Source organism: Pinus tabuliformis, chromosome 3_2 (genome assembly GCF_031772625.1).
Source record: "Pinus tabuliformis cultivar Carrire ecotype Pingquan chromosome 3_2, CPIR1, whole genome shotgun sequence".
NCBI classification, from domain to species: Eukaryota; Viridiplantae; Streptophyta; class Pinopsida; order Pinales; family Pinaceae; genus Pinus; species Pinus tabuliformis.
The window spans coordinates 312124579-312150522 of NC_142302.1; positions in this window are offsets into that span (position 1 = coordinate 312124579).

The window sequence follows — 25944 nt, forward strand, 5'->3', positions numbered from 1 at the left end:
AGAGAGCTACAGTGCAGGAATCCCAAGATAGTGCAAATCTAGCAGGCTGCAAAAATGCGAGAGGCACAGGAGTGTTGCACCAGTGAAGGATGGCACAGAGAGGTGTGCAATGACGCGAGATGCATGGAGTATTGCAATAGCTCAGAGGTCATAGAGGGAGCACTTGTCAGCAACAGAGGGAGCTTCATCATCAAAGTTTGTTTCTAGCCCAACAGAGAGGTCAGTTGGGAGATTTTTTGTTTCTAGAGTTGCTGGAGCAATAACACATGGGAGAAGTGTTGCATGCAGAACATTCCAAAGGTTCAGGATCAGGTTTGAGTTGAATGCATTTCTTGTTGAGAGGGAGTATTGAAAATAGCAACAAGAAATGCTAAAAATAGAAGTGCTAAAAATAGCATTGTTATAAATAGCAGTTTGGGTGTCAGTGTTGGACATAGCAGCAAGGAATGAAAAATGGAAGTGCTATAAATAGCATTGCTAAAAATAGCAGTTTTGGATAGATTCCTATTTTAGTTAGTCTCTGAACTAAAATAGCGAAGTAAAATTCAAATTCGAATTTAGCAACTATTTGTAAATTAACTAATTAATTCATCTTGAGTTATTTAGTTAAGGAAAATAAACATGAAGTCTATGTGAGGACATGCAATAGTTATTCCTTTGATTAAGGGATTTATCCATAAGTTAAAGAGATGAGAGTAAGTTGTAATTATGAGTTGTAATTATTTGGCTCAATTAACTGAGTCAAGTCCAGTTAGATTAATTCAAAAAGTTTGTTGGATTAATTGTGAGTTCAGTTAGTTAATGCATGCATGCTTGTAACTGTTGCACTTCAGATAACTAAATATTCTCTCATAAATAACTCATGCATGTCAGTTCTGTCAGAGACCTAGTTGAGATCAGAGGAGGGACAATGTACTATCAATGGATGAATTTTTCCTATACAAGAAACTCATCCATGCAAAAGGATTCATCTCCTTCAGGATTGCGCAGTTAGATCAGAGGTTAGTGAGTGTGTGAAGAGGCCAATTCACACAAGTGGCTGCACTGGACCCCAAGGAAAATTGCTCAAATAAATAGGAGGCTTCAAGGGAAAAGGAGAAGGTTTGAGAGAGGCCTTTGACTGTCTATGAGCAGCAGAGGGATTTTACTGAGAGCAGGATAGCTTGTGAGCTAATGCTTTGTGTAATCCGGACTATTTTCCACTTGTATGATATTACAAAGATCGGGGTTTTTGGCTGAGGCTTTCCCCAGAGTATTATTTTGTGTTCATGTGTGATTACTTTCTCATTCTCAATTATATGTGTTCTATTTGATCTTTCTCATATTCGATTAAGCTTCCGCAAAGTTTGTTGTAGAAGTAGATCTTGTATTTTGCTTTAGTATATTACATAATCTGTTGATCTACAGTGGGAAATTCTACATGGTCTCAAAGCAAAGGTGATCAAAGCAAATAACAATACACAAAGAAGGGAGAAGCTCGAAGTTTCAAGTTCATGATTATAGAATTCGAATTCTTAGCACATCTCGAATTTCCCCAATGGCATTCAATGGTTTAAGACTCGAGTATGCCCTTGATGGCAGCTCAAATTATATAGCCTGGAAGGATCACATGGAAGTAGTATTAGAGGAAAATGGTCTAAAGGACTTCATTGATCAAGAAGTCCCCAAGCCGGCAATAGCTAATGATACAGAATTGGCGGAATGGAAGAAATGTGTTGCTAGAGCAAGGAGAATCCTTCTGGAGGGAGTTCGAGACCACATAGTCTCGAGTCTCCATGGGAATGAGACATCATTTTCAATGTGGAAAACATTGAAATATCTATATTAGAATAGCAGTGATCAAAGGAAGCTAGTGCTAAAAGACAAGCTTCGGAAAATCAAGTGTGAAAAGGGCAACACGATAAAGGGTAAGTCTCTTATCAAGACACGGTAAAGGGTAAGTCTCTTATCATTCTTGTTCTTTATGTTGATGATCTTATCCTTACTGGTCGTGATCCCAACCTTATAAAGCATGTGAAGTCCAGCCTTAAAAGGCAGCTTGAAATGACAAACTTAGGACACTTGCATTATTTTCTTAGTCTTCAAGTCTTGTAATCCAAGGAAGCTATTTTGGTTTCCCAGTCCAAGTATGCCTATGATCTTCTATGCCACTTTCACATGGAAAAATGTAATCCAACCCCTTATCCCTTTCAGGCTGGAGCCAAAATTTCAGTCACTTGTACTTCCCCTAAAATTGATGCTACCTTATACTGTCAGCTTGTAGGAAAACTTTTGTATCTGGCCCATACCCATCCTGACATTTCCTTTTTCATTGGACTTATTTCTTAGTTTATGCAAAACCCTAATGAAATTCATTAGAAAGCAGATAAAATAATACTTCATTATGTTCGAGGTACAATTCAGTTGTGGTTTCATTACAGAGCATAAGCATCTCCTCTATTTCCTCGTTTCACTAATTTCGATTGGGATGGTGACCCTGATGATCAGAATTCTACTGCAGGTTATGTGTTCACTCTTGGTTCTGGACCTATTACATGGGCTTGCAAGAAACAAAGTGCCATTTCTCTTTCTTCAGTAGAATCATAGTATGGTGGTGTTGTAGAAGCTAGAAAGGAATCCATGTGGCTTCGTTAGATCTTGTCAGAGTTTGGCTTTCAGTAGCAGCATCCAACTACACTTTGGTGTGATAATAAAAGTGCCATTCAACTATGCAAAGATCCAGTCCAACATCAGTGCAGCAAACACATTGAACTAATAAACATGCACTTCATTAGAAAGCTCATTCATGACGATGTTCCTGAAGTGCAATATTGTTCAACCGATGATCAAGTTGCAAACATCTTTACAAAGTCTCTCATAGAGACGAAGTTTACTAAACTTTGATTTATGTTTGGAGTTCAAGAAGTTGTCACTAAGGGGGGATAGGCTCTAATGCCTCCTTCCTTCTCATATTGTGTTATACTTGTACATCCTTCAATCCTATCCCAAGTTGTTCTTAAGGGGGGCTGTTTGGATATTCCGACACATAGGAAATAGTTAAGTATAACTTGGTCTAGTGTAGAGTTAGGTACAATGTGTTTATTTACTATGTACTTTTGTAACTTACAAATCCGACGGTCACGATATGTTCTATAAATAAAGTGACCCAACGGTTCATTCTCTCGTCAGTATTACCAACACTTGATCCGTGGCTTCACACCCGATTGGTCCATGATCTCCATTTAAAGGGCATGGAGGGTCATTTGTAAGGTGACCATTCGTGAGAGAATTTTATGTAAATTTTCTTTCTTTTATTAATAAATTTCCTGAAGTGGCCACATTAGCTCAGATCGTGAACTATTTCCCTCTTTAAGGGTTTTAACCACGTCAAGAATATTGTTGTATTGATCTGTGATCTATTTGTGAGCGGTGTCCTTTGGTGTTATATCTGAGGAACTCACTCTGTAAATGCATACAACTTCTTTCCCTTTGAAAGCCCTAAAAAATAGGATCATGCTCTTGGAGTGACCTCACAACTATAGGGACAAGTAATTAGTGCTTTAAGCCAGCAAAGTTTGATCATGTTATAGTAGGGGATAGGTTCCATAAATTTCTTTGAATGGAATCATAAACACATTAGGCACACAAAGTATGATACACATCTTTAACATTCCTAGGAACTTATTTAAGCTAAGAAAATGTTATTAAGTGGGAGAGGTCTAATGTCCCTAAAAAGGGTGAGATAAACCTTATGTTATACCTAATTGGAAATTCCATCAAACAAATCACATATATAAGGGCACTAGATATAAGTGGAAACCCATAAAGGGAAAAACCATGAATCTGTTGTTGTTGTGATGCAAAGGAAAGTTCCTACTTCCTCAATTACATCAACTTTTATAGGCTCCAACCTCTCTACTATTTTACAAGCTACAACTTTTTGGGAAGCTCTTGCTCCCTCTTTTACAATAAAGTTTTACAGGATTCTACCTACAGGAGTCTCCTACATTGATTTACTTCTACAAGCTACTACTTGCTAGGAAGCTCCTACTTCCTATTCAACAGGCTCCAACATATTTCCTTTTAGGCTACCACCTAAAAGGATACTACAATCCCATGATACATAGAAGATTCAATGTGATGATTTGCCTAATCTATAATTGTGCATACCTTCATCTCTTTTTCTCTACTTTGTCTTCCTTAAATCAACTTCAAATATTATCTTCTCCCTCTTCCTTTTTGTGCTAGGTAACTCATGAACTAGGTCTCATAACAACCCTTCAACTCACACTCTAACAAAAAGACATATATTCTATCATTGAAATGCATATATTTTTATGTATACAACTTACAAATTATTAGTATTCCATGAAAGGAATCTAAAATAAAATGTTTTCTCTTGGTATAACAAGGAAGTCTCTTTGCGGTCTACTATCCATTTCGAAATTCTTTCATTTTTTGAATATGAAAAAAACATAATGATCCTCAACTAATATTAAGAGATTCATATCAACCACTTTAACAATGCTAATCATTTACATCACAATATCTTTATGCACTTGCGTCACAACATTTTCATGTAGGATGTGACCACATACTCCAATAGCACATTATGGTCACAACATGTGCAACACATTCACATCACAACATCACAATATCTGCACTTGAGGCATGCATACATTTGACAAACATCTCTCAAGACATACTAGCATCAATACATCAACATCGTCAAACATCAGATTTACTGACAACTTTACATGATTAGAAATACATACATAGGAGTATTGAAAATAGTACAAACTTAGTTGTAACTTTAACATCAATAAAAAACATACCATTAATTGTGGAGTGCATGCATCAACTCTAGCTTAGGTCCTTCAACACCCTTTTCCATCAATGACAATTTTTTCAACAATATCTAAATATGTGGTAGCATATCAGAGTACAAGCATTACAATTTGGATTTATCCCATTATTTGATGCACATTTGCAATGAATTTCTGGTTGGGTATATTGTTGGCTTTGATTGTTGTAAATTAGAATGACATTTCTTCTCTCTTGAGATTGCTAAATGGTGTTATTATTAATTTTATATGTTGAATCAACCACTTAATCCCCTTATTTACACAAGTGTTAATAGTACAACTTAAATATAGTTTATTTTATAATTTATTTTGTAAGTACACATTTGCAATCTAGACTTGTTATCTATAAATTAAATGACTAATATATATGAATAGGCGTTGTCTACCAAGGCCACAATTTCACCCAGGAATTATGGGAATGTTTGAATTATTTTCTTGAGGTGGAAATTGATTTAGCACCATTAAGAACCCCTGAGGCACCCAAAATCATGAATATTGATAGTTGTAACCAACATTTCCAAAAACAATTGACGGATTTTTTGAAAATCCTACTAGAAATTTCCATTGCTTTTTGGGCAAAATTGTGGCCTCATTAAACTACGACATATTGAATGTAATTAAAAATAAAAGGACATTTTATGAGTTAATCTTTTTTATTTATATATTTAAATTATATTAAAATCAAATTTAAATGAATCAAATTTCATAAAGTGTAACTATTGATATCATTTAATTTTATGTGATTTATTTATTCTTTCATATTAAATGATTAAAAATGGAATTTTAATCAATTTGATATCTCTTTTTGCTTGATAGACATAATTTTTTTTTTTTGTAAATCAATACTCTATTCAACTGGCATAAAATATATACATCCAATGCTTCAAAAAATAGGTGGTCTCACCCAGACCAGGTTTGTTGACCACAGTATGCAAGAGGTGACAAAAATACAGAAAGGATGCTAGAAACATAGTCCCAGCCCGAGAGGGACAGTGACTCCAAAAAAAAGTAATACCAAGAGGGCACTTGCGATCATGATATTTATCAGAATTGATGGAAGCTAGGTTATTCGAGGTTGTTCCTAGAGGAGGTGGTGGGAAAAAGTTGTATTGGACATGGCCTTCAAAGTGAGCCATCGATGACTCCAGCTTTTCCACCTTTTCGAAGAGTAGGTTCTGGCCAAGCCAAACCACCATGACTCGCTCATGAACCTGGCACTAGAATTAGTGCATTTTGTCCAAGGTGGCTACCAACTCTGCATGTTCCTCACTTATGATTCTCTCATTTGTTTCTGTCGGATCTAGTAAAGGTTGGATTAATTCTTGGCAATTCTCTAGGAAACAATGCTGAATTTCCTGCGGGTAGGTTTCCAAGCAGCTACCAGACCCACATCTCCTCTTCCCACCACTCTTCATTCCTCATCGCCTCTAAGCCTGTGGAGGTCACCCACCTTTCCTCGTCACCTACCCTCCACCTCCACATCCCCCTCACCACCAACAACCAACTGCCTAGCATGTCCCACAACCCTGCCTCCTCGACTCGACCCAACACCCTTCTGCCCTGAATTCATTGGTGGGATGACCAATTTCAGGTATTCACATCCCATCGGACTATGCTTCATAGGGAGAGAAGACTGACCATGCCACGGGGATGGACTTATCCTGAAGGGGCCTGCAATACCACAAAAGTCACTACAAACAAGAAAGTCAGGGCAACTACCCACTAACCAGGTGAACTTAGCTCCGAACCACCACTGTCTCCTCTCTGAAATACAAACCCTCCTGTCACCCAAGCAACAATTTGAACCACTAATACCTCTCTCGAAGTAGCACCTTACTTCCCACCACCCTTTGTTATGCCACCGATCCACTCCACCGCAAAACTGGCTCGAAAAAGCACCAAGGTGGTCGAATTCCAACCCTAGAGTGGTCCACATGAACCCCACTTCAACCAAAGCACACCAACACCCTTCTTGCTGAATGCTTCAACACTCAAACCCATTGAATTTCAAGAGAGTAGATCTCCTACCCTTGGTATGTACCGAAAGTCACAAGAACCACACATTGTGGCTCCACTTAGCCCACTAAAGTCTTCACTCGCGCACCCACCGGAGAACTAGAATCCCACACCATCCAAATTCAAATTGAACCAAAAAATATGGGTGGTTATTGTTACCTCAATCTGTGCTGCACTAGACCAAAAAAACCCTAGAACTCTTCCAGGGATAGGTGTAGGACCAAACAGGCTCACTCGAACCTAGAGAGAAAACACTTCTAATGCCTCCAAAAACAAAATCCCAGACTCCTCTACCTTCACTGTTATGCATTAAACCATTCAGACGCATGAAGTTGAACCACCATCTCAACACGAATGTCGTTCAAATTACCCATATGTCACCTTAGAACATCTCCTCCCACACTTGACGAGGCGCTGGGTTGTTTCACATGCTTGACATTACTCACCTCTCATCACTTAATGAAGTGAGGGGATTGAAGGGTCAGTCCCCCTTCCACTTGCCGCATGACTACTGACATGGGCCAGGAGGAGCCACGTGGTCCTAGGATCTCAGCGTCATCGAGGATTGATACACATGATTTTTAGATAAATCTATGATGTTTCTTTTTAGATGTTGTCATGTACATATGTAATTATTTATTTTTTTGTTTAGGGAAGGATGATTCAGATTTTCCACAGTATAGTTTGAACTTTGTCGATGTTTCAAATCCCGACGAGGATCCATCGTCAGGACATTAAAGGAATGAGTGAAAGAATATTCAATTGTTTAGAAAGGAATCTCAATAAATACTAAATGGACAAATTAAAAAAAAAAAACCGACTAAAATCCTAAACGTAAAAATGCACTAGAAATATATAATAATAATTAATTATTAATAATAGTTTTATTTATTAATTTTTTTGGTCATGTAGATATGTATATATGTACTTATTTATTTTTTGGTTGTCATATAGTATATTATTGATTTTTTGTTTAACTATTATATTTTTTTGATGTAGCTATGGCATGTATACTTATTTGTTTTCTCATTATCATGTAATGTTAGGTGATAATATCTCCTCCATATTTGATTATAAAGCACCTCATATTACAATCAATTATGAATAAAGTATATGGTTCATTTTCAACTAATTAAAAATAATCATTTTTCTAATTTCTTTAATAACTCACGGAAATAAATGAAAAAAAACTAAGAGTAATACCTGACTCACAAGCAAAGGCCCAAGGGATGATTTGAAGGGATCTAACTATTTTCTTCTTTCGACATTTGTTTTTTTTAGGGTTTCATGTATGAGGAGGTCTGGCAACCAACATTAGAGAAATTTTGAGGTCTAAAATGAACCTCAAAATAAAAGTGTACAACAAAAATCAACATTATATAAGCAGCAATAGGATTCAAGAACGATTTTGCATGGGCGCCCGAACGACCGAAACGAACCGACAAGGGAGAGTCGGGCAAACGAGCTACATGAACGTGCACAAATCCAACCTCGGGTCACAACTTAGCATTTTTGATATGGGCTCGTTCGCCCGGGCGCGCCCTCGCCCGAACGACCCGCCCGAACGAGTTCACCCGGGCGCGCCCTCACCCGAACGAGTTCACATGGGCGCCCTCAAACGACCCGCCCGAACGAGTTCACACGGGCGCCCTCAAACGACCCGCCCGAACGACCGAAACGAAGCGACAAGGGAGAGCCGGGCAAACGAGCTGCACGAACGTGCACAAAGCCAACCTCGGGTCACAACTTAGCATTTTTGATACGGGCTCGTTCGCCCGGGCATGCCCTCGCCCGAACGAGTTCACATGGACGCCCTCAAACGACCCGCCCGAACGATTTTGCATGGGCGCCCGAATAGGATTCAAGATGATGATGTCAACCGGAGGGGATGATTCATCATTTTTGGAGTAAAAAGGTAAAAAGATTAAAAAAATAAAAAAATAAAAAAATTACTATTTCAGCTCATATTTTTTAGCAGTCATTGGATGCAGAATTTAATTCCTTATCCAAAGAGTACCCACATTACATACTTTCAATGGTCCATACTACATAAAAAATAAAAATGTGATTGCAATCACATTTTTCATGTAGAGGAGTCCATCACAAGTATCCAACATGGATACTCATTGCATGAAGAATTAAATTTGGCATCCAACGAGTGCTCCCACTAGAAATTTGAGTAAAATTGTAGGGAGATAAGTTTAAAATATGAGTTGAAAAATTAGTTTTTTCTTTTTTCCCTCTAAAATTTGATGATGTAATCCAACCTTATTTTATTATTTCCACTATTATGTTACAATATTCCTTAGGAGGCCCATTTTAGACCTCAAAATTTCTCTAATGGTTACGGTTGTATCCCCCTCTTCCTCTCTTCACTCAGTTCTCTATATCGATGGCACTCCTTGGGGGTTGTTGTTTCTTGTTGATGTCATCAGTGTGTCAATGCCCTTCTATTAACCTATTTCTTCTTTCAGATGTGCTTAAGACTTGGGGGTTTCGTGGCTTGTTTATGCTCGATTGCATGTGGAGTTAAGGGAGTGGGATCCTCATGGTCTATTTGTGCCTCACACATGTGGTTTGGTGTTGTGCATGTTTTGATGTCATCTTCTCTAGTGTTGTGTCCTGCCAGGGTATTCTGCAATGCGTTTCTTTGTTGGGTGTCGAATGACTTTTGGTCTTGCTAGTGGACTGCATATAGCCCTATTTTTTGGGGGGGCTTACTCGGCCGCATATGCCCAGGTTTTTTTTCTTGTTCATGATGGTTTGATGTTTGTTTATGAGCTGTTTGTGGCTTCATTGGAGCTTTTTTATTGTTGAGATTGTGTTCCATTTTTTCGCCACATGTAAGATCTGAATAGATCCTAGAGAATGCACTTCAGGTGTATATGCAAAATATGTTTTTTTCTTAGAATTTTGAATATATATATATATATATTTTTCAGCCAAAAAAATCTCACGAACATAAATAAATATATATTAATTTATTTATTTTTCATTAAATAGATCGTTTTTTCACAACCAACTTAAAATCAAATGTAAATGGTGATTATTATTTTTGTTATTGATATAGGGTCAAAAAAAAATATTTTTATAGTTAAATACCATTTAAAAATCTAAATCTAAATTTTTATTTTTTAATATTTGTTAAAATAAATCAGTGACAAATGGCAAAATAAAAAATATTTTAACTTTTTGGTTCTACTTCTAATTTGATAATATAGAGATAAATTTATTTGAGAGAATTTAAAATTATATATATATATATATATCTATATATATATATATATATATATATATATAAAATTCAATTTTGGATGCAAATGAGTTAAAAAAATAAAATATTTTCAACATCTGCATTTTAAAATTATTTAATATAATAATATATTATTTAAAATATATTTAATGGTTAAAAAAATAATAATATTTGGTTAGTTATGTTAATAGATGTGTTTATTTAAAAATCTGTTTTTTATAGTTTTAATTTACTTATGAATAATTATTAAGTGGATGGTAGAGATTTAATTTTTATAACAAATTTGTAGTAGTAGTTACTGATAGGGAGTTGAAATTTATGTCAAAGGTAGTTATGTCTTTCTTTCTTTTCAATTTAATTAAAAAAATATATGTCCACAAGTGTCAAATTTTGTTTCCATATAAAAAATCTAGAATTTAAATTTAATTATCAACTAGCCTAGCCATATAAACTAAATAGTAAATGATGATAGGAATCAATCGATAATAAGCATCAAACAATTTGCTTCATCATGCATCTAGTTGCTAAAATTAAACAAAAGTCATAAATTTTAACTAAATTACAACATTATTTAAAATCATTAAACAAAAGTCATAAATTTTAACTAAATTACAACATTATTTAAAATCATTATTATTATTACTGATGAAAATAATTATTATATAAGTTAAAAATATATACATTTAAAAAAATAGCTTCACTCCACTTTAATATGAAGAGTCTTAATCTATAAATAGGTTTTCTTACAATACCATGGCTTATCAATACCACATGACCAAAAAAATATAACTCATTTCATATGTTTTTTTTTCTAATTAATGAATTTAAGTAGAATGGGAGAAGATACATAACTAGACTGGAAATAAATATTAATCTTTGATTTGTGTATACTATTAATAATATTCTAAAATATTCTTTGGAGCTTAAATTCCTACCCTCTATCTAATAATTATTCGTAATTAAATTAAAACTATGGAAGCCGAGTTCCAAAATTGCATAGTATAACTAATAACTAGGATGTCTTGGTCCTAGGCTGATCTATGAGTTTCCGATATATGTGGATTGCTGCTTGTTGCATATATCGTTTCCGATATATGTGGATTGCTGGTTGTTGCATATATCTGGGGAGGTTGCTAGTTCCCTACTAAAATTTTGTTGAAAATAAAAGAAATTGCCTTTTTTCAGGGTACATTTTTTGCTTAAAAAGATTTTTAAGAATTATAATTTTAAGTTGTTTAATATTTCTAATGTCTCTGGGTTTTTGAGGGTGTTGAATCCATTTATGCATTCAAAAGTTCATTTTAAACAACAAGCAATCTAATGTTTCTCCAAATTGTATCTCCTAATTCTAGCTGAAAATAGACATGCCTAAAGGCATAATCATTGTTAAGTGAATGGTATGGATTTAACTTTCATGAAATATTCTAGAATATTCTTAGTAGTAGACATAAATCAAAGGTTGATATTTATCTCAAAAGTAGATATGCCCTTTTTACCATTTTAACCAAATAGATTAATTAAAAAAAATATCTCATGAACAAGTGTCATGAATTATGTTTTTCTTAGACATGTTGTATTGATAGGCTATGGCATTGACCCATGATATTGATACATGGTATTGTAACATATTCTATTCACAATTTAAGAATCTCTATGGTCAAGTGGAGGTGTATCTCCATTGTTAATAATCTTATTACATTTTTTTTAAATGTATATATGTTTAAATTATATATTGATTCTTTTCATAAGTTTTTTTTTGTTGGTCGAGGTTTGTATTGCCTCAAAATAACTTTAATATAAAATCAAATCTCACTATTAGACCTGAACACCATCATGGTCTACCACACCAGAAATTAGACTGTTGATAGTGAGATCTATATCTTGTCATCCAAAAACATCTAAAATATTACTAGCATGCATCTAGGTTCTTAACATACACTAGGATAGAAATACAATGTATTGACTGTTGGTTATATCTAGCTATACAACCTCTAAAAGAAGCTAATTTATTAAAAGTAAAAGCATAAGAAAAATTGTTGGGCTAACATCAATTACCAGAGGATGTTACTAGGCTAGATCTTGGGCAGTTGTGTTTGTTGGAGTTGGAGGCTTGAAGTTGCATTGTAGGTTACCTTCTATATGTTCCAAGAAATCATCAAGGTTGTTTAAGAAAGAGCATTGGTAGTGTTGGACATGTTCGATTTCATTAAGGCATGCAATAATTTCATTATGGTCCTCATTATTTTGTTTGAGTACCTTGCCCAGGAGCATCTTTATATGCCAATGGAGGGTGACTGAATTCAACTATTAGGTCTATCTTCTTATAGTATGATAAGGGTTTGGAATCCAAATAACTACTTTTATTTGGATTTTAGAGTCAAGTTAGCCTTACTGATTATTAGTGGTTAAGGATTGTAACTAGCATATTTCCTCTTGGATTTATGGTGGAGTGAAGGAATGGAAAATAGCCACAATTATTTGAGCTTATGTCTAACCCTGAGGCCTGCCCTATGGGCCTCAACCTCCAGACCCTTGGTGAGAGCACACACACTAACGGGGAATAGTGCTTAAAATAAATATAGGGCCCATTGGAGAAACCCCCCAGTAGAGGGGAAAACGAATTAGGAAAATAAAAAGGAAGTAGGATAGAATCATAAGAGTTTCCCCACTTTATTTCTAGGTTGGTCAAGTGATGGGATTAGCTAATAATGGTAAATGAGGGGCATATACAGGGTAGGTCTGAGAAGAGTCAATCAACCATAAAACTCAGGGAATCCAATTATTTTCCACACCACTAAGATGCCATGCTGACCAAAAACCAAGTCCTACCATGCAAATACAAACATGATGAAAATTCTTCAAATATTGGACATAGAAGGATATACCCCATGAATGTTGACCCACTAGGTGCTCAGGTTCTATAGCCAATATGCACTTGTTCTCCAAACACTTCCCATTCTAGAGCTAGCCCCCTCCATAACTGCTTCCAAAATCCCAAGGCTCACCACAACTATAATTGCTTCCTAGCTCTAAGTTTGAATTGCTATCATAGGGCTTGTATAATGAAGGCCAACCCTGGGGGGGACCAGGACCTCCATGCACCAGAGTGTCCACAAAGCCAGTGTCATGGTGGAAATATCCCACCTATGGCTAAGAAACACCACTAAACCCATGAAGAAACACAGAGCTGCGATAGAAGGTTCAAGAGTTCATTGTGAGAATGAGAGCTACCATATTAATGTGAAGGGGATGTGAAGACAATTTTCATGCGTCATTGCATGGGGTGGGACAACCATGCCATTCCCCCATCTTAAATGCAATGGGAAGTGACGGTGTGGTAAGCATCCCCACTGTCCACATTGTTTCCAACACCCAGATTAAGAAATATTATTTCTTTTTATAGTTAATGATAATACTAATTTAAAATAAAATTATAATTTAGCTAAATTTTAATATTAACCAAGTGCGCATATATATATATATATATTATATATATATATATATATATATATATATATATATATATATATATATATATATATATAATTCTTATGGCTTATTGTTGCTTCACTATCTTTTTCTTGTTACATATTTTTTTTAACATATATATACTTAACTCATATATCAAATTTTTTATAATTAATAATACTAATAATAATTTAAAATAAAGTTATAATTTAGTTAATTTTTATGATATATATATTTTTTATTTTAATAATATGATATATATAATGAGTTAAGTGTTTAATACTTATTATATATTGATTTTTATTTACATTTACCAATCATTTAATTTATATAGTTGTATTAGTTATTTTTTAACTTTTATATAAATAACTATAATGATAATGTAAGTACAACTAGTCTGAAAATCATGTTATAAAATCTTTTGTAAATTAAATTTTAATAAAAGCAATTAGGAAAAGTAATATTACCGGATTTAATTTCTTACAATGACATGTTGAAATTTTACAAAAACATATTTGACAAAATTGTGAACTTTTGGAAAATTCAGAAATAAGAAAATACAATCCAATAAAGTTACTTAAAAATACTTTATATAAGAAATTATAAAAGTACAATAAAAAATTAAAAAGGTATTTACAAATGAAGATAAAAACCTCCCATCACAAGTTTGTGGAATAAAACATAAAAAGGAAATTATAACTGAAAACAACGTTAATAAGCATGATATGAAGAATGTGTAAATAATAACAATAATAACATATATATATTTTTTCGCCATCTGATTTTCCACATTTCGATCGGTGTGAAGAATAAGTAAATAAGATTTGGATAAATAAAAAGCGAGGTATGTGATGCGTTAACATTGTCCGGTAAATAATAGCATCGCTGTTTTCCACTTTTATGGCGTACGTTCTTTACGTGCGCTTTATATGACATATTACATTACTTTTATTGAAGTTTTTTAGTTCGAAGTTCGGAGTATGTGTTTCACAACAATAATAGTTAAGAGGGAGTATTCATTTTCTTACATATGAGTATAAATACAATGTCTATCAAAATAGATATGGTTATAGATAGTATATTTCCCAAATAATATAAGTCAAAGTAGATATAGATAGTATGTTTCTTAAAAATATATGAAAGGGAGCGATACAATTTTATATGTGTTGTGATTCTTTTTTAAGATGTTAAAACAACGAGTTATTATGATGAAAGGTATTAGTTGAATATGATTTCATTTTCATGTATTTGTCCTTGTCTTGGGCTGTTTTATTTACTTTTATTGGTGAATAAGTATTTGTACATAATTTAGATATTTATATATAGTAAAGATATAAAATATTTAATTTGGTATTTATTATTTTAATTTTTACGATAAATTATATTTATTTTAATTTTATAATAAATTAATGAATTTCAACTTGAAGTAAATTTAATATAAAACATTTAGGTATAGGTAATTTGGTTTTGTTTTACTGAATTGCAAATAAGTGAGTGATTAGTATTTAAGTAGCTTTTTATAAAAATGGTAGGGGCTTTTATTGTACATAGTTGATTAAGTTGAGAAATAGTAGAGCATTTTTTTTATTTTGTTGGCATGTCACTCTTGAGAGTTTACCACATAAGATATCATGTCTTTCACGAGTATAATGTTTTGTTAAGATTTCGTGATCATAAAAAATTCTAACATGGTATTAAAGTATTTGGAGAGTAAATTCCAATTATTAAACATGCTAGAGTACTCATAAACTAGTTTACATGGGTACTATTTAGATACACATGCCAAATACTTTTAGAGTTAATCTAACTACAAGGTTGTGTCAAAGGAATCAAATTAATTATGGATGCTTCTCACTTTATCAAAATCAACTTCCAAATGCTGAAAATTGATATACTCTGGTTACCCCCAAATTAGCACTTGTAAGTTTGCCTTTGTATTTTTTTTTCATATTTTTATTTTTTTATTTATACTTGAAACATTATTGTTTATCATAGGATTTTTTTATTTAATATGTATCCTCATGTTGACACTTTTCTAACAAGTCCTACCTGCTAGCAAGTTGTACTCTATAAGGATCCCACTAGCATTTTCCAATAGCCTCTCCACCTCTCTAATCCATCTATGGACACAAGTACCACTTACTTTATTAACCCCTCTTCTTTGGAATCACTTCCATTTGGTACTCCACCCCATCCCATTGACCACATTCTTTACCTCATTTTGCTAGCAAACTAAGTCACATTAATATTGTCATAACTTCCTACTAGTGCACCCTACAAATAATATGGTCCTTGTAGCATTCCACATGTGCTTCCAAAAAGATCATGTCACATGCTATTGACACATGACACCTAACGATTACTAGCATTCCTCCTTGAAACATGGTATTCACTACCACATTAGCTTCCACCTCATTTAGAATGTACCATGGCCACACCATAAGGTGCCATGCCATCAATTCATACACTTCTTTCCCAATCTTCACAATATAGCAAAGTAGCATGTCATACTTTTTCCCAATCAAGAATATTCCAATTTTTCGCCGTTACACAAACAACTTGCAAACCCAATGCCGCATAAACTAATAAAGGAATGTTATGTGACACCTCAAGGAAGCATACAAGGTTAGGCATCTAAATTTTGAATGTGTTTTCTAAACTTCTCTAACTTTATCACATGACCTTGTTTTTTAGAGTAGTTTTTTTTGTAGGTCATGCATCTTCAAATGATATTCATAGGGATGATAGTTGTTTCAATAAGTTTTATTTTTTGATATATATATATATATATATATATATATATAATAGGAAGGACGGTCCCTATCGTTTGTACATCTTGAGAGTGAAACTTCCCCATACAAACTTAACTTCCCTATAAAAACTTATTTTTAACTACTTTTTCTCAAGTGGAATATTTTTTTAGCTCTACATTGTGTCATACTTTATATTAGCTCATTCTTCTTCATGATTTGAAAAAATGGCTGCTAAATTTTGTGAGATTCATTTGACAACACCAAGTGTTATTCCTAGAAGAACTATATGAAGGTTTCCTTACTCAAAACTGAAGGTATTTATCAAATAAAAGCTAGGCCAAACCTCATATCATTACATAATAAGAGGTTTGGGAAATGGTTAAATCAAAATGACAAAGTAAGAGGCCTTAGTAGCAAGTTTATATCTAAGGGCTTGAAATTTCATATGCAAATATTTGAAACAACATAAGAAGTATGCTTAAACTTTGAGTTTCTATTTGGAAAACCCAATTTAATTTGTAATCATCAATTGAAAATATAGCTCATTTCACTTGGATTTGTAAATTTCTTAAAAACTAAAGATTTCATTTACAAATTCAAACTATCGACACTTCCATTTAGTGCTTCTGAATAAAAAATCCAAAATGAGCAAGTGATCCTCAGTATACATTATGATTTACAAGCTCATGATATTTTTTGTTTGCATGTTTTGTTATAGTAGAGACACATTAGGTGCTAATTATACAACACCTTCTTTTGAAAATTTTTGTTAGTAATTAATAAAAGAGAAAGAAAATATTTTTCACATGGGTGCATTTTATACTTGTTCTAAATGTAAAGCTTTATTTGTTTACAAAAAAAATGGTAGTAAGCCCTTCAAGAAGCAATCCAAAGATCTAAGTAATGGAAGTCTACCAATCTTCCTTCATTGAATCCTCCTTGATATTCTAACAAGGTAGTCAAATCTAAAGAGAGGAAACCTAGGAAATATTCATTTGGCATCAATGATGAGTCTATTTATGTACATAATTGGAAGAAAATTTAAGAGTTAGAAATTTCCATAAAGAAATTCAACATTGATTTAGACTCTTTTGTTGTTGTTCTCCTTCAAATCGTCATTCTTTTTCTATGGCATATTATTCTAAATAACAAGTGGATTTTAGATAGCGAGTCGTCTCATCATATGGAAAAAATATAAGTTTCTTTTCTACTATTAATGATTTTAAAATCCAATCATTTTTTATAAGTTTTAATTCCCCCTTATATGTTCTAGGAGTAGGAACTATATATCTAGATAATGGCCAAATCAATAATGTCTTTTATTCTCCTTCTCTATAAAATTGATTTCAAGAAGCCAAATATTTAATTCATGTCATGGCTATAATTTTTTCCACATGATGTTGTAATTAGATCCCAACAATACAACTCTTATAATTTCTTCTAAATGGCACAATCAATGATTTTCAAGGTTGTAAAATCTTACTAACTTTGAACACTGGTAAGCTTAAACCATGTTTATTTCTCACACTGATGAATTAACAAAAATTCGGCATGAATCATTTGATCATTTGATTTAGTATTATTTACAATGGCTCTCAAAGAACCAAACTGTGTGTGGCCTACTTGTTATCTCTTGTAATAAAGGTCTATGCCATGGTTGTGTGCTTAGTAAACATCATGGACATCCATTTCCATTCAACTAATCATAGTAAGCACAAACACATTAGAATTGGTTTATAGTGACATAAGTGTATCATTTCACATTCCATATTGTTCAAATGCATGAGGCATTGTCACATTCATCAATGGTTACATTAAGAACACATGGACTTATTTTATTAGCCTAAAAAGTGAAATTTTCAATATTTTTATCACTTTCAAAGCATTGGTTGAAAATTAGTCCAACCATCTAAATATGAGAATTCACATTGTTATGGTAGGTGTCCTCGAAAATTGTTCACATAAGCGCAAATGTGAACTGTCATATGAAGAAACTTATTATGAATTTTGATATCCTATATAACTTTCAATCCTTCATCTCATAGTGGTATCATTGCACATGGGGCGGGCATGGAGAATCCTACATGCCTATGCCAGGTTATGAGCGATAACAAAAAACCATCTTCAATATAGATCTAGAATGTGTTGAAGTAATGTGTAAGTGGTTGGACCATAATACTCCCAAGTGACAAAAAAACATTTGTGCTTAAATTCTATTTAGCGAGTATGACGTGCCAATAAATCCCTCTACACATTTCAACATATGATCACATGAACGGTGGAGGCCTAAAATATACAGAGCTAAAATCTATAGGTATGAAATTAAAAAAAAATGATATTAATTTAACATCCATATGGAATTAAACATCAAATAAATCCCAATAGGTGGCATTCATATGCTATCAAGATTGCAAAATATATTAGTTTTCCACATCCATTGATTACTAAATCATTTATGAAAATAAAGGTAAGGACTAGGAAAGGATGTTGATTTAATAAATAAAGCATGTGGATATCTTTATTGAAGCTCTTAACAATCAATGTTAGTGGATCAATATCTACGATGCCATGCTCACTCCACAAAACCTATGGGTGTTCACTAGTAGTAGAGCGAAACCTAAAGGAAATATATCTACACCAATTGAAAATATTTATATTCCAATTGTATCAAGCAATGTCATGAAAACTAAATCTTAGATCATTGATGTAAGAATTGAAAAAACAAACCTCATCATTCATCCTTTTTTAACAATAGATAATCCTCATTGGTTGGTATTCAAGTACAATTATTGAAGCTCTCGCAAGGTCAGATTTACTAGGACTAGCTACCGATTGATTATATGATGCTTTTTAGAAATAAAACCATAATAATGGTTGCATTTCATGCTCATGATCAAGCAATAATTAATAAAGAATCATGGCTTGGTCCCCCTCAAATCCACGTTAGATTTTGGGTTATTTTGGACTTCTTTGGTGGCAATGTAATCTTCAATTGTCTACTGTGTTTCAAGTTTCCATTGGGAAAATATACTTTTCATTGCCATGATTTTCAATAAGCTCCCTTTTTCCTTTCTAGTTTTTACCTTTTTGAATTTTAAAACCAATCATTAAATTGAGGCTAACCTCAAGATCAACATTTATTTATTTATTCTTATTTATTCTTTATTTCAAACTAATGTCTCCCTGTTATCACTTAAGCTTCTAAAATTAAGTTTGTTTTTATCTAGTTTTGTTTCATGATTTTTTATTTTCAAATTTCAAATCCTATTTCTAGATTAAGCTAAAGACAAAGGACTTGCCTTATCTTTTACACTTGAATGGTGAATTAAAAAATGGATCGATGTTGAAATGAAGCTCAATAATAGATGAATATATTGTCAGATATAGATGAATACCTTCCCAAGGTAATGATTTCTCAGATGTAAAATTGAAACTTGAACCAATTTTCAAAACAAGTTTATTTGGTTTTCTTCCTCAATTAAATTTAAATGCAATCCAATTTCAAAATATAGCCCAAGCAATAACTAAGAACCTTCCTAAAATATTATCAACACTAGTTAATAAAAAAGTTGATTTGAAAATTGGAACACTCTACATCAAAATAATATTACAAAATTCCTTTATCAAATTCATTTTATTTTTATGCTTTTGAAATTACTATGATGCATTGAATATATGAAATTTTTTCAAGTAATTGCATATGCATATTATGTTAATGGAAATTTGATTATGTAAATGATATCATTTGAATCTAATATATCATGTAAAAGGGGAATGGACAAATTGAAAAAAAAATGTAAAGAAATTTAAAGATCATAAGAAAAGCATCCCAAACTTAATATAGGTAAAAAAAAATAAAGCTCACAAGTTTTTTTAAGAAATAAAAAGTCTCTTATGAAAAAAAATTAAATGAAAAAATAATTTTTTTTTCTTACTTGTATCATATATACATTTATTTATTTCTATTTTCACAAATATATATTTGAAAAAAAAATAACTTACAGACGTTTATTTTTTTTTTCCACGCTCAACTAAATATCACAATCCATTATAAAAAAAATCGAACAAGTTTTCTTTATATTTTAACTCACCATAATATAATTTAAATAAAAATTAATCAATATTTATTTAAATTATACTCTGGTAAGTCAAAACATGAAAAATTCTTTCGTGGATCTATCCTTGATAATAAGTTGTAATACTTAGCCAATAAACACATACAATATTCATTCATTCTTTTAGCTATCAATAAATTAAGAATACTAATAATAGAATGTAGAATTTGTTAGCTACCTATACCAATAGGTTTCATTTTTCATGATTGGCAAGGGAAGTGCCAAATATGCTCTACTTTGGTGATGCAAAGATCTCATATTTTGTGGAAAACACATATCTACAGTTGTTTGATGCTGTCCTACTTCTGAATGGGTGATCCAACAGTCTAAACTGGGTCATGCCATATTTCAATTTTTGTTGTAGATTAGAGAAAGAAATCTGTCCAAACTGTTCAATCTTGGAAGATCAGTAGTTAGGTAGAGAATGAAGGTTCCCAACTGCTTAATCTAGGGCCTTGGAAGTAATAAGGCTAGCCTTAGATAGAAAATCAAAAGAAAATGGAAAAAGAAAAGAAAAAGAGCAATTGAGGGTTTGCCAGTCTAAGTGCACCCTCCTTGAAGTAACAAAAAAATGCTAGGCTATAGAATGGGTAGGTAGATGAGGTTGCAGAAGCATGATTTCTTTCATATCACTGGCCTAAGCAAAGGAAACACATGGTGGCAAGTGCAGATCTTCCTATTCAGCAATTTTGTAGCAACAAAGTGAAGCATGTCTAACTTCCCAATCATTCCCTGTCAAACTTCTTTCTAACATCCCACTGTCACCTTTGTTCATAAGAGGAGTCAAACTCTTTTGTTGATTCTTGTTACATAAAGAGCCACATTTCCTGTGTAAAAATATTTTCATTTTGATCTACTCTCATAACTAAGTTTCTTCCCTAAAAAGCTTAGTGTTTGCTTCCTCTCTTCCATATCTCCCATCTAATACTAACTACTAACTCCATTATTACTTAACTCCCTATGTTCCCCTTTTCCCTATTATTATATCACTATTGTACATAAAAAACCCCAAAAAGTGTATATATCCCTTCCCCTAGGCAATATAGCCTTATAGTTCCAAAGGTTAGAGCGCAAAGAAATTAAAGCGCTAAAGGCAAAATAGCGCTAACATGATGTCTTGGGATTAAACCAAGATCCGCTTGGTTTAACAGCCCTAACCCCTTGTTGTGAATAAACAGCAATAAACTCATTTTGTCCACAAAACACTGAAAAAACCCAAAAAACCCGCCGAAGGCTAAAGTCCCGCCCTGGCGCGCATCCCCAGAGAAAATAATTATTTATTACCCGCTCCCCGCCGTATGGTCCGATCACCTCCGCTCCCCGTCAACCGTCGGATCTGGGCCCTCCCATCCGACGGTCCTCATCAATATCGGGCTGCCTCCGATGGCGGTACGTTAGCGCCCGAAAATGTCAGAATGATGACGTAGGGCACTGGACACGCGTCGCAATTCAATTGTATCAGGGGGCCTCCTGCCAATACCGCGCCCGTACCTTAAGCGGTCCGATATTACCGCTTACCGCCCACTAGGTTGACCCTACGTCACCTCCACGCCATGGTCGAGTCAGCACCACATCAGCACCCGACCCACCACCGCCCCGAGCTGTCTGCCACGTCCCTCGTCCACGTGGACCACTCACAGACCGCCACGTCATCATTCCGTACCATGACCCCACCTATGACATCATGCTGACGTCATCCGAGAAAAGAGCGCCAAAGGCCAAATTTCCTATATTTTCGCCCAAATTCACGTTTTTTCGCGTTTTTTTGAAAAAGACTGTTATGCCTCCTGCATGAATTTTTATGTCCTTCTCGCCGCCAACCTGCAAAAAATTGATTCAAAGTCGTGGCCGCCAAGAATTCAGCTTGGATAAGCCTCCACCCATCGCGTCGTGACCAGGTATTTACCGTTTCTTCCTGCACGTGGTTCAGTTCGTTCTTCGCTGTTAAAAACGCCCAGAACTGCCATTTTCCCCTGAAACTCAAGCTTTTTTGTCCTGCTAGTGATTCAATTCCTCCCAAGACTGACCAATTGTGCCCCTTTTTACACCAGAACTGCCCTGTTTTCAGTGAAAATCCTTTTTACCTCAATTCACCGCACAAAGCTGCATTTGCCTACATTCCCGAGTAAAAATCTGCTTGAAGAGCAACAAGCACATGGAGACACCAGTGGCTCTAAACATTCCACCTTTAAATGCCCCCCAAACAGAGATAGAATGGCTGCCCCTGGCTGACAGAGACTACCAGATGGCAGAAGTAATCCCAGAGTACAGCAGATACCATATTCATGTACTCAATGAGCTGAAAGCCAAACATCTCAGTGGAAATGATATTCTAGGGATTTGGGACTCCAATTTGCCCATTTTCAATCTTCCTCAAGTCAATATCCTACTAGATTTAATCCATCGATGCAGTGCCAACTATGACCCATGTCAGAGAGCTGTCCTCAGTCCCTCAGGCTCAGTTTTGTTCCATGTCACCCCTGAGGCTATAAATCAAATGCTGCACTTTCATACTACAAAGCCATTGACTCCTCTATCTATGATGGACTTCATAAAGCAAGGAGGCAAGCTATCCAGTGCCCAAATCATAAAGATTAATCAACTATTCATTCAATCAGGCTCTCAAACTGTGAGGACACCTCCTATTGGAAATGTATATCTCAATGAGTTGGGCAAAATTCTTGTGGATATGATCAGTTATGTCCTGGGATACAGATCAACTGAGGATGTTGATGAAACCATTCTGGCCATGATGTCTGTCTTCTCCCCTGGAAAGCCTCCTTCTGTTCACTATGATTATGCTACATACATTGCCAATAAAATTCATGAGCAATTGATGAATTTAGAGAGGGAAAGGATATTTAGATACACTTCTTACATCTATCACTTGTTCCTATTTTATCAGCCTGATAGCTTCCCTATTACTCTCAAGAAGTTTGATGCTCAGGGAAACCAAAGGTCTGTGGTATTTTGGTCTTCAATCTTTCATCACATATCTTTTTCACCATATAGCTACTGTGAATTCATAGACCTTTTTATCCATCTAGCCATGTCCTTGTTGTTGAGTTCCCCTCCTCCAAGATTGACAGATGAGATGCAAAGAATCCTCCAGCTCTCAAAGGCCTACAGCATTGGGATTGGTACTTTTACCAACACCATACAGTGATCAGAATATATGGTTGTGAGTTAGCCCCATATAGGCTACCAAGATATGTCCCTATGAGACTTTTTGCTTTAGAATATTTCAGACAATTTGGAAATGCAGACATGATCCATTTCCATAGCAAAAATAAGAAGGCACAACTCAAAGTCAAAAACCAGCTAGGCCCATTTATTTATAATAAAAGAGAAGAGGCATGGCAAGAAGCAGATAAGATCCTAAAGTGCCTCGGGTTGCAAACCAGTTTCCTCTGGATACCCTATGATCCCAATCATTTCATTAATCTTATAAGGGTCAAATATAAGTTAGCCAGCTATGATCATGTCAGGTTGCCTCATATTGAAAAATATGCAAATCTATTAAGATGGAAAGAGGGCACCCTAGAAGAGGCAAGTTCTAAAGAGGAAATAGCACAACAAGAAGTAAAGAAACTTGAGAAGGAAGCTGACTTGGAATATTGTGGACAGGTTTCTTCTTCTTATCATACTCAACTTGGAGCAGCTGCCTCATCTTCTACAGCTCCCCAGCAAGCAGCTCAAACTATTCCTCAAGCAGCTAGCACAGATAAGGGGAAAGAAATGGAGCAGGACCAGACACTCCCAACAACAGAACAACAGAAAGAACAGATAGAACAACAAGAGGAAATGGCTGAGGCCCCTGTATCCACAGAGCAACAGGCTCAAGAAAGTGTGCCTCCAAGGCAGGAAACAGCAATGGATACCTCGGTACTTCAAACCCCAATAAATGAAGAGAGAACTAGGAAGAGGGACAGACAACAAGAAACTCCCCTCACTACATCAGCAAGTCAACAAGGGGAGAAAAGGAAAATATTAAACCCTTTTTCTGAAGAAGAGATGCCTATTGGACCATCCATGGGTATGGGCCCCCCTAGCATGGAAGCATCAGCCAGTTCCTTCCAACAGGAACAAGAAAGACCACTTGGAGGAGAGGTCAGCTCCTCAAGCCAGCAAAGAAGGGCAGAGTCTGGAATCAAGAAACAATTTATGGATATAAAAGCTAGGAATGAGCCAGTCAGACTCTAGCTTTACAATCATTTGCTCAAGATGGCTCCCACCAACCAACAGAGGCTCATGTTAGCATATGACATTGCAGAAGGGAAGATGACTATGAGCCATTTCATGCCTGCCTTGCTACAGCCATAGTCAGCTGTAGATTACATCAGAACCAACCTAGAAGTGTTTGCAAAGGACATCCACCCAATGGACCAAATAGAGCTACATAAGCAAACGGGTGAGATGGTCTACTCTACTCTTGCAGATAAAACACTTCTAGCACACAAACTGCAAAATTCTCTCCATAATACTACTGCCCAACTAGAATTGGAGAAAGCTTCTTCTCAAGCCAAAGACAACAGGATTAGGTCTTTGGAATATATCATTATAGAGCTTGGGCATGACCCAAGTGATCCCAAAGCTGTGCAGGCACTAATGAAGAGAAAGGATGAAGATATATCAGCTTTGAGGAAGATGGTCAAACTTCCAGCAACCCTTCATCCCCAAACAGAAGATGTTTCCCAGCAGAGAAAGGATCAAGATGTAGCAGCCATGCTGCTGACATTACACAAGCAATTAGTAGAAACAGAAGGATGATTGGTGGCAACAGAGGGTGCATTAGAGGCAGCCCTGAAACAGAAACAAGGAGAGAAGATACCTCAGCCCTCTCAGCCAGTCATAAATCTTGAGGAGCCTCCTCAAATTATAAGTCCTCCCCTGGTACAAACAACAGGAGCAAGTACCTCAACTGCTGGGCCTCAACCCACAGAAAAAGAAGCAGCAGCAGAGCAAGCCCCAGGCCTCGGTATGAGAGATATGATGAAGGAGCTGCAAGCTCTTGAAACCCAAATGAATGAGCTGAAGGATGCCAAAGAAAAGCTGGCCCAGCTAGATGAGAAATATGATAAATCTAAGCAGCAAGTGGCAGAAAAGACCAGGGAAGTTAGGACACTAGAAAGAAGGATAAAAGAGCTTGAAAAGGAGCTCACCATGAGCAAGGTCATAACTGAGGTCAAGAAGATCCTGTGGGCTAAGATTGGCCAGTCAATCACAGATCAGTGGCAATACATAGAGACAATTCATGAGCAAATGGATCTGCTGAACAGGGCTCATGCTGAAAGCCAAAGGGCCAGAGCCTCTCTGGGAAGTATGCCTGATATTGCTACCAGGATGATCAATGTCCTGAATAATAAAACTGGCCTTCAATTGGCATCAATGGGTATCAGGGATAGGACTGATACAATTTTGTTAATCAAAAGGGTGCACACCCTTAGAAGCTATGTGCAAACATTAGAAAGAAAGTGCCAAGATATTCAAGCAGA